Source organism: Dendrobates tinctorius, unplaced genomic scaffold (assembly GCF_039654945.1).
Source record: "Dendrobates tinctorius isolate UK_male_01 unplaced genomic scaffold, ASM3965494v1 ptg000104l, whole genome shotgun sequence".
Lineage (NCBI taxonomy): Eukaryota > Metazoa > Chordata > Amphibia > Anura > Dendrobatidae > Dendrobates > Dendrobates tinctorius.
In genome coordinates this window covers 1,286,754-1,305,879 of record NW_027361772.1, presented here as the reverse complement: position 1 = coordinate 1,305,879, position 19,126 = coordinate 1,286,754, and the positions used below count along the sequence as shown (strand labels likewise).

The 19,126-nt window shown below is 45.2% G+C and overlaps 1 long non-coding RNA gene across 1 annotated transcript in view; it reads right to left on the bottom strand.

Moving 5' to 3' along the window:
- Positions 1-8,996: 8,996 nt before the first annotated feature.
- Positions 8,997-19,126, bottom strand: part of LOC141100446 (uncharacterized) — a 31,902-nt gene continuing 21,772 nt past the window's right edge. The window contains exon 3 of the long non-coding RNA XR_012234694.1: positions 8,997-9,098. This is a non-coding gene — a long non-coding RNA (uncharacterized lncRNA). The remainder of the gene's footprint in view (positions 9,099-19,126) is intronic.

The following is a 19,126-nucleotide window of genomic DNA, read 5'->3' as shown; positions in this document are numbered from 1 at the left end:
CGCGCGTTCCAATTCACCAAACAATTTTGCCCCTATCTACATAATGGGGAAAAAGTGTGTGTATCACGCCCCGCCCCTCATTATGATGTTATAATGGTTGCCATGGCGACGCTGATGTCATCAGAGGTTGCAAGCCCCGCCGCTCATTATGATGTCATAATGGTTGACTATGGGATGGAGGATGTGTGATGGGTCTATGGGCACTGGACTATGGGATGGCGAATATGTATGATGGGTATATGGGCATGGGACTATGGGATGGAGGATGTGTGATGGGTATATGGGCACTCGACTACGGGATGGAGGATATGTACGATGGGTATATGGGCACGGGACTCTGGGATGGCGGATATGTATGATGGGTATATAGGCATGGAACTACGAGATGAAGGATGTGTGATGGGCACTCAACTATGGGATGGAGAATATGTATGATGGGTATATGGGCATGGGACTATGGGATGGAGGATGTGTATGATGGGTATATGGGCACGGGCCTATGGGATGGTGGATATGTATGATGGGTATATGGGCACCGGCCTATGGGATGGTGGATATGTATGATGGGTATATGGGCATGGGACTATGGGATGGAGGATAAGTATAATTTGTTATAACTATCATCAGTTAGTTACTATGCCCGGGCAGCACCGGGCTCTTCAGCTAGTTCCAAATATTGCACAATTTTCAAATAACTGTATATGTTTATTAAATATTAAGTAGTTTTAAACAGTATATATTTAAACTTTGTTCACTTAAACATAACATCACTTAAACATTACCAATTTGTTCAGTTTTAAACAGCTACTTAAACATTTGTTTCCTAACTTTCAGAGAAGCGAATTCATCAATTACTTTGTCAAAGTTGATCTGTTGAGCTCGATCATTCTCAATTGAAAGTAAAGCTAAGCTGCTGAGTCTTTCTTGAGCCGTAGTACTTCTCAAGTAGTTTTTTATGAGTTTAAGCTTAGAGAAGGAGTTCAGCCTTAGACACAGTCACAGGAACAGTCAAATACATGATGCACGCTGTGCAAACGTCTGGATAGCTTGATGAAAGTGAAGAATGCTCGACTATTAGGAAATCAGCAAATTCCTTAACACTTTTCATTTTTTCCAGTTGCTTTTGAAACAAATTTTTTACTGAACATAGCTGTGAAGGAAAGGCTGGAGTTACATCATCTGCAAACTTGTGAACAAAATCAACAGCTTTTTTGTGAATATCTCTTTCACTTGCACTGGCCAAAAATCAGGTTGTATTACTTCATAAGAGTCAAGAACAGCTTTCATCCCTTCAAAGCGGCGATGAAGTTGAGTACAAAGTGTGTTTACCAGTGGATAGAACACAGTAACTCGGAAACAAGTTTTTGGGTCTGCTAATCTCTCGTCTTCACACAACTCATCAAAGTGTTTCTTCCCTTTCCTTACTCTGTTCTGGTGAAATTCATTTTTTATTCCCCATCGACTACACACATCTGATGCTTCAGAAACAAGTGCTTCGAACCTTTCACGCATTTCGGTTATATTTAACACTGCATTACCCAATAACTCATATGCAGACAAGAGGTCCATAGTTTCAGATTGTAAGGATTTCGATACGAGGTTGAGAGTCTCTAAGACTTCACACTGCACAACCAAAAGTAATACAAAATCAAGACTTTCAAGTTTGTTCTTTAGCTGCTGTGCTTCATTTCTTTCCTTGCTTTTTTTGGAAGTCAAAGTTATGCGAGTAAGACTTTTCATCACGTCACAAAACCTGTGTTTCAGTGCATACACTGCATCATGTCTGCCAGACCAACGAGTTGGATTAAGAGTTTTCAGTGTTACTTTCGATTTCGAATTCAGTGAATCGGGCTGAGCTTCGATGCAGTACACCGATTTCAAATCTTGCCAGCGAACAATACTATTACCAAAAAAGCAATATACACTTTGAATTGTTTCAATAAACTGGCTCACCACTCGGTTCTCTTCCACAGCATCCTTCAACACTAAATTAAGGTTATGAGCAGTGCAGTGCACAAAGTATGCGTGTGGGGATTTTTCTGCACTCCATAGTATACCCCACTCATGACTGCCGCACCATCATAGCCTTGTCCCCGACATTTGGTCAAATCCAAGTTTTTCTCTGTCAATGAAGTTATTATTTCGTCTGCAAGACCTTGCGCAGACTGATCTTTTATCTCTCTAAAGGATACAAAAGCTTCACATATTTTGATTTCAATAGGTTTCCCCTCTTCATCATTAACTATTTGACATACCGGTAAACTTCACTCATCTGATCAATTTTAGCTATGTCCTGGGTGGTATCTAGGATCAATGAAAAAAACAAGGAATTTTGAAGCTCAACTACAATTTCATCTTTGACTTGTAAGGCTAATAGATTATTAAGCTCATTCTGAATTTTAGGACTGAGGTATTTCACAGTCCCTTGCGGACGCTGAAGCTACCGGGTCATATTTTGACAAAAGCTCAACTATCGAGAGAAAGTTTCCTTTGTTACTATATTCTAACTTTTTGATAGTGCCACCAAATGCAAGATTACATGTTGCAAGTGTTAATGTCACATTCAGGATTCTTTCAAGAACTTTACGCCAAAAGCTTCTTTCACTCTCCACATTTTTGTCGAAAACGTCTTCTAAAGTACCACGTTTCCGCCATTGCTCATAAACTACACAAGCATGTGTATGGCTTTTGGATGCTTCATGACCTGAAATACGTTCTGAAATATGCTTCCAGTCTCGAACTCCGGTTGTTGAAAACGGTAATACACGATTTCTGTATTCCAGTGCTTCCGACTGTGACTGAGGGAATAGCCAACATGGCAAGCAGTAAACACAATCTAATTTTGTTGAGTAACATGACCAACTTCTTTTAAGCTTCAACCCTGACTTTGTGTTGATAAAATAATAGTTACTTGAAAAAGATCGACCTTGTTGATTGATATCCTTGGGAAATGGTCTGTCAGGCTGTATTGGACCAGACGCTATCAGCCTACGCTTCTTATCTTGATTTTCAATCACAGTAGGAAAGGCGTTGTTGTAGGCAGAATCTTCGTCTTCCAAAAAATTTGGTGTATCATTGGTTGGGTCTGTAATATCTTCTTCGCCTATAAATTTTTGTTTTTTCGAGTCATTATCATTATTAAGGTTGTCTTGTTCCGACGTATCTGAATTTAATTTTTGTGAGATTTCAATATCATTCCCTGTCGAGTGGTTTTCAACATCCAGCCATGCTGCTAAGTTCTTCGAACTTTTTTCAGCCTCCAAGTTTCTTCTTTTCGCAGTCTCTTTTTTTATTTCCTCTTGGCTGGTGCCGAATTCATTTCATAATAAACAGTTTTATTAACACACACAATCACAGTACCATATTTTCCTTTTCCGGCATGTAAGACTACTTTTTAACCCCTGAAAATCTCAGAAGTCAGGGGTCGTCTTATACGCCAGGTGCAGGGCGCCACCTACTGGCAAAGAGACAGTGCGGCTGCCCAGGATATGTGCACTGTGTCCAGCCGCTCTCTCCAGGAGGAGAGAGACTGGAGCTGACATTTCTGCCTCCCCCAGCAGGTGCCAGACATCAAATACTACAACCTCTGACCACAGGTACAGCAGTCACTATTACTCCCTCCCGGTTGTGAGGAGAGACTGAGTGGGGGTTGTACACAGCTCTGATTATTGAAAACAAGAGGCAGATGACTCACTGAGAAGATAGATACTGCATGACTCGGAGCCGGGAGGAATGTGTGATTATGGAGACTTCCTCCTGACCTCCCCCTCGCAGCAGTATAGACCTGCAGACTGGAGAGGGGCAGGGCTTCTCACAGTTTGTCACAGAGATATTTGTGTCTGCTGAGACTGTCTCCTCTCAATGCTGAGCGTTTGTTACAGTGTGCACTGTGCCTGCCTTGCCAACTCTCTGTGATCTCCAGACTAACATATTGTTACAAATCTTGTGCTATGAGACTCTCCAGGCCAGTGCAGGTTTCCATTCATTGACAGCTGGCAGAGCTCCTGGAAATTGTTGAATTGAGTCTCCTGTCCTCTGGGTGACATTGTCTGACAGGAAAGTTTGCCCCCCTGTACTTCCCAAACCCCCCCCATCTTGAAACAGGCACAAACCCCTCTCCATGTCACCTACCCCCTCACGGTGCTGGCACATCCCAATCCCCATATTCCACCCCCCTCCACACGATGCTGGCACATCACCCCTCTCCATGTTTATAGTATATGGAGGACTATGGGGGTGCAGTATACTATATGGAGCACTATGATGGTGCATTATAATGGGTGACTATGGATGATGCACTATAATATACGGAGCCAATTATACTATGTGGAAGCCATTATAATACTGGGAGGGCTCTGTGGGGGGCATGATAATACTTGAAGGACTATGAGGAAGTCTTTATACTTTATAGAGGGCGATTTAAAGGGACACTGTCACCAGTGTCACTTACTGGGCTGCTCAGTGTAGTTTTCATAAAATCACTGTTCAATCAGTTTGAGATTAACATTGTAGGACTAATCAAATAGTCCAGCACATTCATTTACTGCTAAATATGAAGCAGGGAAAACAGTAATTATATTAAAATTACAGCAAGCAGCTCAGTAAGTGACACATCGCTGGAATCCGGGTCTCTATCTCTACATTATGCTGCTATCAGATGGGATGGCAAAATCCTGGTGACAGTGTCCCTTTAAGGCTGTGTGGGGGCCATAATACAGTGTGAAGAGATGTAGGGGCCATTATACTGTATGAAGGGCTGTGTGGGGTTCACAATGGGAATTATACCGTAGAAGAGGGGTAGTCTTATATGGCGAGTATATTCCAAACTCTATATTTTAACTGGAAAAGTTGGGGGTCGTCTTATACGCCCAGTCGTCTTATACGCCGGAAAATATGTTAATACTAAATACTATCTACCTACACACGCACTACAACTACTATATGCGACACAAACTGTACTGATGATCCGACACTGGCCGATGAGCAATGGCCAATGAGCAGTTCAGCAGTTGGGGTAAACAAGACCTCAGTGTCAGTGCGCGTCGCGTCACGGACGCTGCGTGAACTATTGGCTGAGTCACCGCCTGGCGCGACACCACACGATCAGCTAACAGTCTTCTGTCTGCCATAGAGCTTCTGTTACAAGGCGAAATAGCGTTTCCCCGTTTAAAGTATAAACGAACAAAAAACATTTACGCTTGCACTTTCATGGATCTTTTTGTTATTTTTATTAACTTTAAACTCGAATAAAATAGGATCTGGGTATTTTATGAGAAATTAAAGTATTAGGCTGCGTTCACACGTGGCGTTTTTTTCGCGTTTCCGCGGCTGTTTTAACCGCGCGATTTTGCCGCGAAAACGCGAAAAATAAGCATCCCATGCATTCCTATGGGATTCCGCAATGCTGTGCTAATGCTGCAGTTTTTACCGTGGCGGAATCGCTTCGCGGTAAAAACCGCAGCATGCTCATTAATTGCCGAATCGCGGCGATCCCGCACCCATAGGAATGCATTGTTCCGCTTACTTCCCGCATGTGGCTGTGCACACCATGCGGAAAGTAAGCAGAACAATGGCGGATGGTACCCACGGTCCGGAGGAGAGGAGACTGTCCTCCGGGCTTTGGGTACCATATCCCTGTAAAAAATAGAATTTAAAAATAAAAAATATTGTTATTCTCACCCTCCGACGTCCCGCACAGTCTTTCCGCTTCTCTTCACGCTCTCGTTCCCAGTAGTCCTTTGCGAAAATGCCCGCGATGACGTCCAGTCACGCGGGATCGCGAAGTCTCGCATTCATTCGCGCGACGTCATCGCGAATTACCGCGAGACATCGCGATCCCGTGAGAACGGACGTCATCGCGGGCATTTTCGCAAAGGATTACTGGGAACGGATGCGCGGGACGTCGGAGGGTGAGAATAACACCATTTTTTATTTTTTTTTACATTTTATCTTTTACTACTGATGCTGCATAGGCGGCCTCAGTAGTAAAAAGTTGGTCACACTTGTCAAACACTATGTTTGACGAGTGTGACCAACCTGTCAATCAGTTCTCCAAGCGATGCTACAGATCGCTTGGAGAACGCTAGCATTTTGCAAGCTAAATACGCTTGCAAAATGCTAGTTTTTCCGCGGGAAAATCGCGGGAATTTAAAATGCGGTTTTCCCGCGGACTGGAATTCCGGAATTCTCGCGGTAATTTCCGCGAGAGTTCCGGTACGTGTGCACTTAGCCTTAAAATACAATTTTTTACCATCAGTTTGGGGACCCTTGGGTGGTTGGGGCCCCGGGGCAGTGCCCCGGTTGTAGTTACGGCCCTGGACAAGGGGCAGAATGGAAGAGAAGGGGCAGGATGGGAGACACATGGTGCAGGATCATGGGGCAGGATGACGCCTAGGCGGAGTGTCAAGGTGGCCCTGAAAATTTTGCAAGTATGGGGCCTTGAAATTCCTAGTGGCAGCCCTGGCTATAATGTCACTGGCCTTGTCACAAACTCATGATAGAGACAATCTCTTTAAGGATTTAAACCTTTCCCAAAGCTGCCTCATGATCAGATCACTCCTTATACATTCCACTAATTGCTATCTTTGCAAATCTCTAATATGCAAGGTTCGGTTCATATAACAGTTGCTTATCATGGTGGTGTCACAGTCCGCACCGCTGCCCTCAGTTATGTTTCTACTTTTAGCACCACCTGTCATGGTCACTAACCATTTGATCTTCTCTAACGCTGGAGGCTCGGTGACATCGCCGCCTGCCTGCAGACCGCTTTGTTCTGTGCTACAGGGAGTCATCCGATGTCACAAGAGCTGGATACAGATGGATCGGACTTTCCTGATTGGTGCAATAGTCACCTGTTATGGCCCCAGCATGGAGGGATTGTTTTAGTATATTGCCTTGTTCACACAGGGAACATATGTAGTGAAGGTACCAAAGCTCGCCTCATGCAAAACGTATATATGAACCCTGCTCAGAACAAAAATATTCTACAAACAGCATCTCTGTATAGCACCCTGCTCATCCATACATTACCATGCACCACTTGTACAACCCATTCACGTTAAAGGGATTATGGAGCAAATAAAATGTATTCATAGGAATTAAAAAAGTTATACCCGTCCTCACCAATCCACCTGCGAGGATCAGTGATTAGGAGTATCTTTCTTTTAATATATTTAGCAACTCTGAGCCCTTTTATAAATTAATTTTATTAACTGGAAAACCCCTGAAAAGGGAGTCCATCAACACAGAATTACTGTTCAGACCAAGCGCAGGCATCTGATGCAGGCAGCACAGCAGCTCAGTGGTTAGCGTTGCAGCACTGGGGTCCTGGGTTCAAATCCCACCAAGGACAACATCTGCAAGGAGTTTATATGTTCTCCCCGTGTTTGTGTGAGTTTCCTACCACATTCCAAAGCCATAGTGATTAGGGGATCTAGATTGTGAACTCCATCGGTGACAGCGATGATAATGTCTGTGTAGTGCTGTGGAATTCATAGTGCTGTATAAACAAATAAAATCATTAATGTGGCCAAGCAATTTAGTTTGCCTTCCCACATACTTGTTTTGCTCCTGTAAGTTTAGAGCTGTCAATCAAGGATCAAAGGAATGGAGTGGGCTGAGAGAGGTTCAAAACAAGTAGGTGGGGTGGTGCACAGAATTGTTTGGTCACACCAAGGGTGCAGGAAATTCTGATGCTAGGTTTGATTGTAAGGAGGTGGCGGGGACCCTCAGTGTATGTGCACACGCTTCGGATTCTGCTGCGGACCCGGAGCGGTTTTGGCTCTGCGGGTCCGCAGCAGATTCTGCTGCGTTGTACAGTACCTTTATTTCCTATGGAAAAAAAAAACGCAGGGCACATGCTGCGGATTTTTCCGCGCGGTTTGCTGCGGTTTACAATCCGCAGCATGTCAATTCTTTGTGCGGTTTCCGCTGCGGTTTCACACCTTACAGTATCATTATGAGGTGTGAAACCACAGGGCAAAACCGCAGACTTTTGTCCTGCTGATTTACCTGCGGATTTTCCAACAAAATCCGTACAACCAAAAAACTACGTGTGCACTTACCCTTAGTGCTTACTCTATCCTAGATGCCGGGGCATGAGTAGCCCGTGCAGTGACCTGAAGGTTTGCCTATGTTTTACTGTTTTATTAATACTATGTGTAATGTGTGATGCTCTTTTATCCTATGCCTTGTATTGTATATACTGTGTTGTAAAGAACATGTTAACATTAGGGATAGCAAGAGTTAATTCGTGGGCTGGGTCAGCAGCCTCAAAGGAACAGGAAGTTCCTGTTCCCCAGTCAGTGCCCGGGCAGGTTGGCCCGTGGCAGCACACTCCTACAGCCAGGAGCAGAAGGTGCCCCGGACGTCGGGACAAAGCTGCCGCAGACCTCTGCCTTAGTCTGCGGGCAGTGTGGACAGACCGTGGGACCGTCGTCAGAAATACTGTTGTGGCTCTCCAGTTTGGGAGGGAGCCACTGATACTGACTGGCGTTAAGTAGCTGCAGGGACAGAGCAGGAAGCATTATTTAATGTACAGTAAAGTTTTCCCTGTTGGAGCAGAACTGTGCCTGTTGTGTTTTCCTGGATCCTCACCCTCAGTGGCTGCAGTGAGCGTGGAAAGGTAACTGTGCTGTAGAATTGGGACCGCACCTGTCATTTTCATGTGCAAGGGGAGCTGGGGTGCTTATGGACTGTTGCTTTAAGAGACTCGATCATGACTACCACCCCGTGCCACCTTGTTACATGATCAGTTGTTTTGTGCTGAGGGGCACTGCAGGATATTTGAAGACTTTCTGCTAGTGTGCCACCTTACATTAATGAGTATGAATATATACAGTACTGTGCAAAAGCTTGAGGCATGTATGGTAAAAATGCTGCAAAGTAACGATGCTTTAAAATAGAAGTGCAAATTGTTTATGTTTTCAATTAAAGTATATGTAAAGTGAATGAAAAAAGAGGGAAATATCAATCAAATCAATATTTGGTTTGATCACCTGCTGCCTCGGCAGGGAGGTTGTTCCCATCATCTTGAAGAACCAACCTCAGATCTTCAGTGGATGTCTCTTGCACAAATCCTTTTGTCTCTTCATGTAATCCTAGATAGAAGGAGAGAGGAAACATCCAAGGTCCTAGGTAAATGTCCAAAAACGCACAAACATATCAACTACAGTGATATTTTCCGCAATGTTGAAACCTACACATTTCGAACAATCTAGTTCTTAGCAGGATATGTTTGTTAGTCTATGCTACCTACTTTTATAAGACACTTAAAAACAATGCTAACTGTTAATCATTTATGAGCTGCATAAAATGTAGTTCACTAATCAGTATGGGCAAAGAAAAAAAGATAAACACATCTTCAGAAATCAAAACTATCTACATGTTGTGATAAAATACTCCGGGTTCGCCTTTGCTGGGGTCAAAGGTCACGTGCGTTCAGTATGAAACTCAGGCGCAGAGCTGGTATTCGGGTGTAACTGACCCTGAGTCAGGTTTATTAACGGTGAAAGCAATGCAAAAAGGAAATAAAACATAAAACAAATCCTTGCCTGTCCGGCACTAACTAAACAATGGACAACCTAACTACCAACTGGCGGGCTTCTCCCGCCCAGCCAAACCACATTTGCAGTGGGCACTGCTCTCACTCACGTGTGTCTCTCACACAGACAGGCTCTCTGTGTTCCCAGGCTGAGACACTCACACAACCACCTTGCATCCTTTTATATCCACCTCCCACTATTCATTAGCAAGCAGGTGCGATACTGACCAGACTAGGCCACATAGGAAAGGAATCTGGGCGAGATATACCTGCCCTCATCCACTATTCCCACCTGATTCTCACATAGTGTTTCACAATTATATCTGACTAATAAATAAAAAGTAAATCATTTTTGGATTATCTGTTTTCTCACAAGGAAAACCTATTGGATATTACGTTTGAAGACTAGGATTCCACTTGGTAAGAATTATAAGGCCACTGTCATTACCCAGCTGTCAGGTGACCTGGGTCCAGGGGCTCCTTCCCTGCCCCTTCCACTAGGAGGTGCTCTAGCTCACCCTATTCCCCTGGATACTTCTGAAGGTGAAGATGCACCCCTTTCCTTATCTCCTGAATTAGCCCTCCCTCTGTTCCCTTCCCCTACCCAAGGAAGAGGGGCACTACTGTGCACCACAGTACACCAACCCGAGGAACAAAGCACATATAATAGAGGAATGCAACGGGGAGTGGAGGACAGGGGAAAAAAACAAAGTAAGAGAAGAGAAGGGAGTTATCACACTTACAAACCACACAACAGTAACAGATAACTTCACAAAACTTCTCATATAAACACCTCTTCTCCTAAAGGCCCCGTCACACACGGCGAGGTCGCTAGCGAGATAGCTGATTTTGTGACGCAACAGCGATCTCGCCAGCGGCATCACTGTGTGTGACATGCATCAGCAACCGCCCCCCCCCCCGCCGGTTATCCCTGATCGTGCAAGAATGTCCTGGGCCGTTTTTGATTGTTGGTCTCCCGCTGGCCAGCGCGCATCAATGCGTGTGGCAGCGGGAGAGCAACAATCAGCGAGCTCCCAGCGCCGTAAGCAGACGCTGGTATCCAAGGTAAATATTGGGGTAACTAAGCGCGTGAGTCTCTTAGTTACCCGCTGTGTACCTTGGATACCTGCGTGCTCGCGCTGGGAGCTGGTATCCAAGGTACACGGCAGGTAACTAAGAGCCCTGCGTGCTTAGCTACCCGATATTTACCTTGGATACCAGCGTCCAACTTGAGCACACAGGTATCCAAGGTACACAGTTGGTAACTAAGCGACACGCGCTTAGTTTCCCGATATTTACCTTGGATACCAGCGTCCTCGCTGGTCCTGATCGCTGGTGAAAACTGCCTATTTGACAGCTCACCAGCAATCATGTAGCGATGCACCAGCGATCCTGACAAGGTCATATCATTGTCGGGATCGCTGGTGCATCGTTATGTGTGATGGGGCCTTAAGCCATGCAGCAAAAGCTAGCACTGACATGGGTTTCAAAGATTATATAAGGGATAGGAGTGGCTAACCGAGCTCAGTTGAGAGCTCATACTCTTAGAGTTTCCAACATGGCCAATTAATCTCTGTTCTGCCAAAAGAAATAAACAACATTTAAAAAGAAGGTGAAGAGCTTCTTTTCAGCCGAGAAGTAGGAGCAATCAGACGCTGTGGTCATATGGCTCCTCTCTGTGACCACCACTCTCACACATTCAGTATTTGGTCAGTATTTGGACCAGGAGTGCAACACTCAGTGGAACACATAATAGAAACACGGAACCACTTCTGGCTTTGGCTTGCAAATACTGATGGAAAATACTGACCAGAAAGTGTGAATGTGGCCTAAGAGGTCTCTTAACCTTCTCAGTGCCAAAAAAAAATCTAAATCCCCATTGGGTATTGGGGCAAACTGTTTATGGGGCTTTATGTACTTTTTCACTTCTATTATTAATATGCTCCAATATGCGAGTTTTCAACTTACGAGTAATGCAACCAATGTGGTATAAACCACTGTGTGTGCACTGAACCATATAGACAATCTTGTGGCTGTTACAACTAATAAAGGGGTGAATCGTAAATGTTTGCCTGGGATCACTAGCGTTTTTGGCTCCAATTGCACATATTACACATGGTGCCACTACATCTAAAGAAACCCCTCTGAGACCAACATATTTTATTTTAATTTTTACATTGCGTTAAACTAGGGGAAAGCATGTCTTTTAAATTTCATCTTCATTTGGGGACAACTCTTACAATAAAATGGGTATACGGTTCACAACAATGTTACTGATGTCATAAATGTTGCAGTATGGGGTGAAAAAAACTATATTATTGTTATCATTTTTATGCTTACCTGATTCACACATACAGTATTGTCAAAAAAACTGTCGTCTATGTGACGCTTATACCACTTTATACTATGTTTAAGGTTATGTGCACACAGTGCATTTTTTATGCGTTTTTGCAGCATCTTTTCCTCACGGAAATGGGCCAACAACTGTATGAAATCCTTATGCAAGCTAACTCAATGACAATCCTGAAGTGTTGTGCATGATCAGTGAACTTTCTCACGCAGCGGTGGTGCTGTAAGGGAGATCAGTGGAGTTGATCAGCTGATGAACTTCGGTGAACTCTCTCACGGAAGCTCAGTGCTAGACACTGCGAGAGAGATTACCTCCTGTTAAGGTATCGCCAGCTGTCTTTGTGAGGAGTCACATCAGTGACTGCTCTCAAAGTGATCACGATTGTCGTGGGACATTATGGATTATCTTCTCTGTGGACAGGTGAGGAATATTGTGGTTTATTATTTCATTTTTGTTGCAGAGATGCAGAAACCTTGCAGAAATTTCTGCAAGCAAATACTCAATATGCGCACACAGCCTAAATAAGTTTCTTTGAGAAGTTAAAAATCCCTTCCCACCAGACCATGGCAATTGCTGCAAGTCACGGTAAGAATTTAGTCCCCATCGGGGTCCCTTCTGTTTGTAAATTAAGAAAAAATCAAAGAAAAAAATTTCGAGAAAGTAAATTTTAAATACTTCTAAGAATAAACTTTTGTACACATTCATGATATCAAATATATTTCTGATACGGTTTCCAATGAGAAAAAGTTTGCGGCACTAGACCTCACTATAGTAGATCCCATATGAGGAGCGTGGATACCCCTGTTGAAGAGCTTCGCAGCTAAGCAAATGGTTCACGGTGCTCTGCATTAAAATTAAACAGCTTTCAGAGAATATAAAAGAACATTGTGCTAGTCCTTTATTTCAACATGTGGGATCTGGACATAAGAAAAGACGCACAGGTTACAGAGGCATGCGGGGAGAGGCAGAGTGGATGTCGGCCGTTTCGCATACCAACGCTTCAATGGGTCTAGGACGTCCATCTACCTCTATTGTCCTCAAGGTTGCCTATTTCTTGGTACTTCTTCAAAAGAGCTTGAACATCTTGGTACCCCAGTCTGCTTTGAACACTTTTCATGGGAGAGACTTTGCTGATGCAGTATTGCCTTTGTCAGATGCTAGCAGGAACGCGGGATGCAGTGATGAGCAGGAGGCAGAGCAAGAGTTAACGGGCACTTTATGCAAAGTACTGTGCAGTCAATACTCCATACAGGGAGTTTACAGTAATGATACAGTACGAATGCAGGAAGGGGAATAGTGGATAAAACAATGTTAACAACAAATAGCACAAAACGATTCAACTTATTAGTCTGTAGCTTCCGGACGGATGAGGTTGAAAGATCCCACAATGGCGACGCAGGTGCCGCGAGACGTCTCTGAAGCAATCCCGGATGAAGTTAAGGCACTGTCTCTGTACCGCAACGGCGTGGGCTGGCTCGTCTCAATGTAATCCCTCAGTCCTGGAACATGGTGTTATGTGATGGATAGGAGTTGGCTCAGCGAGTGTAAAGCAAAGTCCGGGAGTGGAGGCCACAGCAGGACCCAGTGGACAGGCGTGCACTGTAGAGTTGACACGGTACGGCACGTCAGTAGTCATCAGGGGTGCTGACCAGTCAGGGCTCTCAGGTGCCGGAGTCTGTGAGGTGCTCAGTCCAGTAGGTGCGCAAGTAGTGCGCGAAGGGGCTGACAGGCTGCAGAGTAATCCCGCTGGTTGATCAGAAGCCGTGGAGACTGAGTCAACCTTCTCCTTCAGCGTGTACTGTCTTCCCGCAAGAAACCCCGTTTTCGCGCGCTCCGCTCCTTTTATATCCACCCCGCTCCCCATAGTCAGGTGCGTTGGTCAGAAAGTCCTACAGGAAGCCCTTCCCCTGGCAACACTGGTGACAGCCCCGATAGTTCCAGACGGGGCACGCAAGAAGCTGCCCTAGACCAGTCTATCCTCCTACATCTTGTGTCTTGCTACTGTACTCAGTCTTGCCATGGGGTATGACCTGTGACGTGAACCTGTCGTCCACAACCTCACCATTGTTAGTTTTTCTGTTCCTAACCCACTTGAAAGCCTCCTACACAGCTGGCTGTTTCTGTTTTAATTAATGACTATGTTTCAACCTACATTTGAAAATGAGGATCATTGCCATCTGTTTGACTATATTTAAACAGAATCGCGAACTTTGAACAATAGTTACTAGAATTGTTGCTGTTTTGAAGGCGAAGGGCGGTCATATCAAATACTAATCTGATTTCGGTTTCTCTTTTCTTCATTCACTTTGCATTTTGTTGACTGATAAAAAAATTAAATTATTAACACTTCTATTTGAACACGTTTTTACTTTTCAGCATTTTTACACACCTGCCTAAAACTTTTGCACAGTACTGTAAATGCCAACTCTGACACTAAACAGATGACACATGTTAATGCCTGGAAATACCAACCCAGAGAAATGCCTTCCTGGTGAAAAGTCAGCAATTCTGCTTAGATTTCACTCCCACATAGAGCGGCAATGAAAACACCATAGGAAGATAATGTGTATAGAAGCAGGATTACTGGAGAATTCTACTTTACAGCATTTTACAGAAAGAATTAACTCATTTGCTTTATTTCTCATTTTAAGTGCCATAATGTTTTTTTTTTTCCATTCACATCCAAAGTAAGCTCTGCAGGATTCCTGATACCGTTGCACAAAGCATGTTGTGTGGTCAGATAGCAGATGCTCAGACAGAATTCACACATCCGAATGTAAGGGTACCGTTACACCTAGCGACTCACCAGTGATCCTGACAACGATACGACCTGGTAAGGATCGCTGGTGCGTCACTACATGGTCGCTAGTAAGCTGTCAAACAGACAGATCTACTCAACGACGCAGCAACGATCCGGCGATCTGTATAACGACCTCGGCGGTCGTTGGGACCTTGTCACACAGCAGCTATTCTCACAACTCAGACCTCGATAGGCGTGTGCTCTGAGTCGCCAACGAGGTCGTTCGTCGTTTTTATGGTGTCAAACACAGCGATGCATGCTGGCCAGCGGGACGCCAACGATCAAAAAATGGCCTGGGACATTCGAACACGATCAGCGAGATCGCTGCGGGGGGGCGGTCGCCGCTATGTGTCACACATAGCAAGATCACTGGCGAGGTCGCTGTTGCGTTACAAAACCTGTGACGATTCAACGATCTCGCTATGTGAGAAGTACCCTTAACACGACGGAGCATGGGTTCAACATGTAAGGGCATTCATATACGGTATGTTTACATCACAGACCCACTTATTAAAATATTGGAGATTAGTCCAGGGATTCGACCAAACTTAGACCTGCATCCTTTTTTGTGGCTTATGGGTCCAGAAAAAAAAAAGCTTAAAATCGGACAAATACAAGAAAAACAGACATGTGAATGATGCCTTAGGTGCAGTACTTTCCACTGTTCTTGCATTCCGGTAGTCTGCATTTAGAAATACCCCAATTGTTTCACTGGCAAGTGGCAATACATGTTGCCCCTGTGATTTTTGCATTGTTGTTTTGCACTGTTGTTTCTATATCCCACTGTATTTTATTGTTGAGCCACACCACTGTCAGGGAAAGATGGTGACCGGGGAGATTTGCATGATTGCAGCCGCACAAGGGCTTATGTTCAGTGCACATATCTATGTTTTATTTGTCTGTTGATTTTCTTCAGTATGCTGTGCACCTTTAGGGAGATTGTTGTCAGGGCTTCTTCACACTTTTTTGCACTGCATTTTCGGAACAGAATCTCTAAAATCAAAACTTGTGGTTTTTGAACTTTATGGTTTTTGGAGAGTTTCTGTTCCAAAAATTAAGCAAAAACAAAATCAGTGTGAATACGCCCTAATGCTGAAACAGCTTAGGAGTTAGAGACTGTCTGTTATCCTGAAGTTCCCAAAAGGCTAGACAGACAGTAAGTAACAAAAAGAGTTATTTAGTGACTGGTTTCCATCAAGCAGAAGCCATGTTGCTGAAAATTGGCTAACATATGAATAGTGAAAACATCTTTGTGATGGTGTGATATGTTATGTGGATGTCATTTTTTGTATATTCCTATTTTTAACAATTTCAGTTATTTTTATAGTGTTTTTCTTATTACATTGTAAGTCTACAGCCTCACTGTATCTGTCTCTTGATGACCCCCTGTAGTGCATTAATCCCTAAGGCCCTTTGTTCTCCTCTGGGGGGCCTGGAAACCGCCTCAACTTGTTTGACTTTCCCTGGACAAGGAAGGGGTCGGGGGAGAACAGGAGCTGGGCAAGTCAGTTCCGGAGTGGACAGGATCGTGTTCGGAAAGCACTTCAGAGAGAGAAGGACCCATTTTATCCTCTGGTGCTAGAGTTTTGGAATCTCGTTTCCCTGGACATTTTATCCTGATACTGGACTGCATTCTTATTCTGGACTATCTTATCCTTTGTGTGGTGGACTGAATATGGACCTTTTCGTATTTTTGCCTGAATAAAGGTCTTGGAATTGTTCACTCTTCGCTTGCTCTGTTGATTGTGTGATACCAGAGAAGGACCCCGTGACAACTGGTGGCAGCAGTGGGATCAACAAAGCGTAACCCAATGGAGAACCACCCACAGAGTGAGTACATAAATTGGACTGTATGCAGTTTACAGGAGAGAGCCAGAGACCTGGGCCTGGACTACCAGGGACCGACTAAAGAGGCCTTAATCGATCTACTGGTGGGCGCTAGCCCGGCCACCTCCTCCCAGATGTCTGAAGGACGAGCACTGGAGACAGGGATCCCCTTCCAGAAAAGCCAGTGGTTGGTGTGGTACGAAGAAGAGATGGCGGTTCTGGGCCCCAGCGTCTCTCAGGAGTACAAGGAGGAGGCTGCCCGCCGGGCACAGCGGAGACAGGAAGCAATGGAGCTTGAAAGAGGGAGTAACGCAATGTGGAGTGTAACCCCAACAATCCGGGAGCCTGTACGGATCACCCGGACAGAGTTTAAGCCATTTGATGAGGCTTCTGGAGATGTGGAGAGCAGCAGTGTGCTGTGATGGAGGTGCCCCACTCTAGCTGGATGCGTTTGTTAGTGGGGCTCCTGAACGGAAGCATGGCGGAGGCTTACCGAACCATTGATGCACTGCGGAATCGGGATTATAACATTGTAAAGCGGACTATCCTGGATTACCATGCTATCACCCCAGACTCATATAGGGCCAAGTTCCGAGTCCTCCCATGCACCACGAGGGGATTGTTTAGGATGTATGCACATAAGATGTCCGAGGCATGTCGGAGATGGCTGGAAGCAGAAAATGCCTTTACTGTGGAAGATGTTATACAGGCGTTCCTTATAGAACAATTTCTTGCCAAGTGCCCTGCAGAGGTACGGGAATGGGTCCGGGAGCGCACGTCGTGTACCGTGGATAGAGCTGCAGCCCTGGCCGATGAAGCCCTTACTATCCGGCCGCAATGGAGGAGGCTTCTGGACAATGAACCACGGCCTGCTCCCGCGCCCCGTCCCCCTCCAATTATATCTGCCCTTCTGTTATGAATGAGTCACCGAAGGAGGAAAAAACAAAAATACAAGCTAAGTCCAGAAAACCGGAGAGGTTGGAGGCTATCGGATTGCAGACCCCTGATCCTATCCACAACAACTAACAGTAGCCGTGGGGGGTTCCTACGATGCCCTAGACCCCTCAATCACAGCCGGAGAACTAAATAGGCCTAAAGAAAGAAAGGGGAAATCTAAACTGCCCCAGAGCAGACCCCAAAGCGATAGGCAGCCCCCAACATATAATGACGGTGAAGCAAGATGAAAACACTAACACGGATAGAAAGATAGGTTGAGCAAACGATGGGGCCCAAGCTAACTAAAAAGGACAGGATAGAAAAGCTGCTGTCTGCAATCCGTAAAAAACCCTACCAAAAAATGTCCCAACCGTCTGATAGGAAAAACAGGCCCTAAAGTCGCTAGGACTTCAAAAAGACTATATCAGCACTCAGGTAAATTCTGAAGACAGAGCAAAGAGACAAACTGATCAGAGACAAAAATGGAACTCAGCACACCTCCGACCGGGGATGGCTGAACTCCAAAAAACAAGGTAAACAAAACAAAATTAATAAGTTCAATAGCAGAGCAAAAACTTATCTTTGGGAAGCAGGAGTCAGACTGGTCTCCAAGAATCCAGCAGAGAAATCACCAGCGACTCAGGAGGGCGTCGGCTGCCTTATATCCAGTCAGAATTTCCTGTTACCCAGTCATCATCTACCAGATCAGGTGTTTGGTAATCAGCCTCACTACCTTCCTTCACCAGAAGAGGGAGTTCATCAGACATCGACGGTGAAGGGGAAAATGAACTCACAACACCCTTCCACCTAGTCGCAAGCCGATGGCAATCACGCCTCACAATCCTAGGCCCCAACAGTTCCGATCACGACCTGGGGGTATCACAGATAGGAGGTGTTATGGGTGTGGGCAACCTGGACATTTGCAGTCTGGCTGTCCCTCCAGGATTCGGAGGGAGCCCCACGCAGCCCCACCTCATCCAGTGCATCTTGTACACTCCACCACACCTGAGGAAGAGCTACCACCACCCCCACCAGAGTGGACCACCGACCACGGCACCATAGATACCCCTCCTGGAGTGTACGGACTCCGGCTTCTGTCCTTTAGCTACTCAGAGCAACGGCAACGCCACCTGCAGGATGTCTTTATTGATGGATACAAAGTGCCAGGATTTAGAGACATGGGGGCATTCTTGACTATCGCTGACCCCCGTGTGGTTCGACCCGAGGCAATTTACCAGGGTCCGGGAATTCCCATTGTCCTGGCGGGGGGTGCCCGCAAATATATACAGCGAGCTTCTGTGCGTTTGGATTATGGTTGTGGAGAAAAACTGTGTTGGATTGGAGTTATGGGAGGACTTCCTGCAGATATCCCCTTGGGAACGACATTGGGGAGTTACAGTGCCAATTTGTGGGAGCAGTCACCCGACTACAGGCCCTTCAAGCACGACGTCATCCAGACCCCACCGGGGAGCAACCACCACGAACCGCATCAGAGTCGGTAAGCAATACTTTCGCTGCTACTACATTGGGAGAGTCTTGGGACAGAGAGGAGTTTAGGAGAAATAGAGGGTGACACTACCTTAGCAGCCCTTAGGCGAAAGGCAGAAACTGGGCATTTGAGAGATAATGGGGATGGCTTCACTCGAGAAAACGGACTGTATTATCGTGTAAC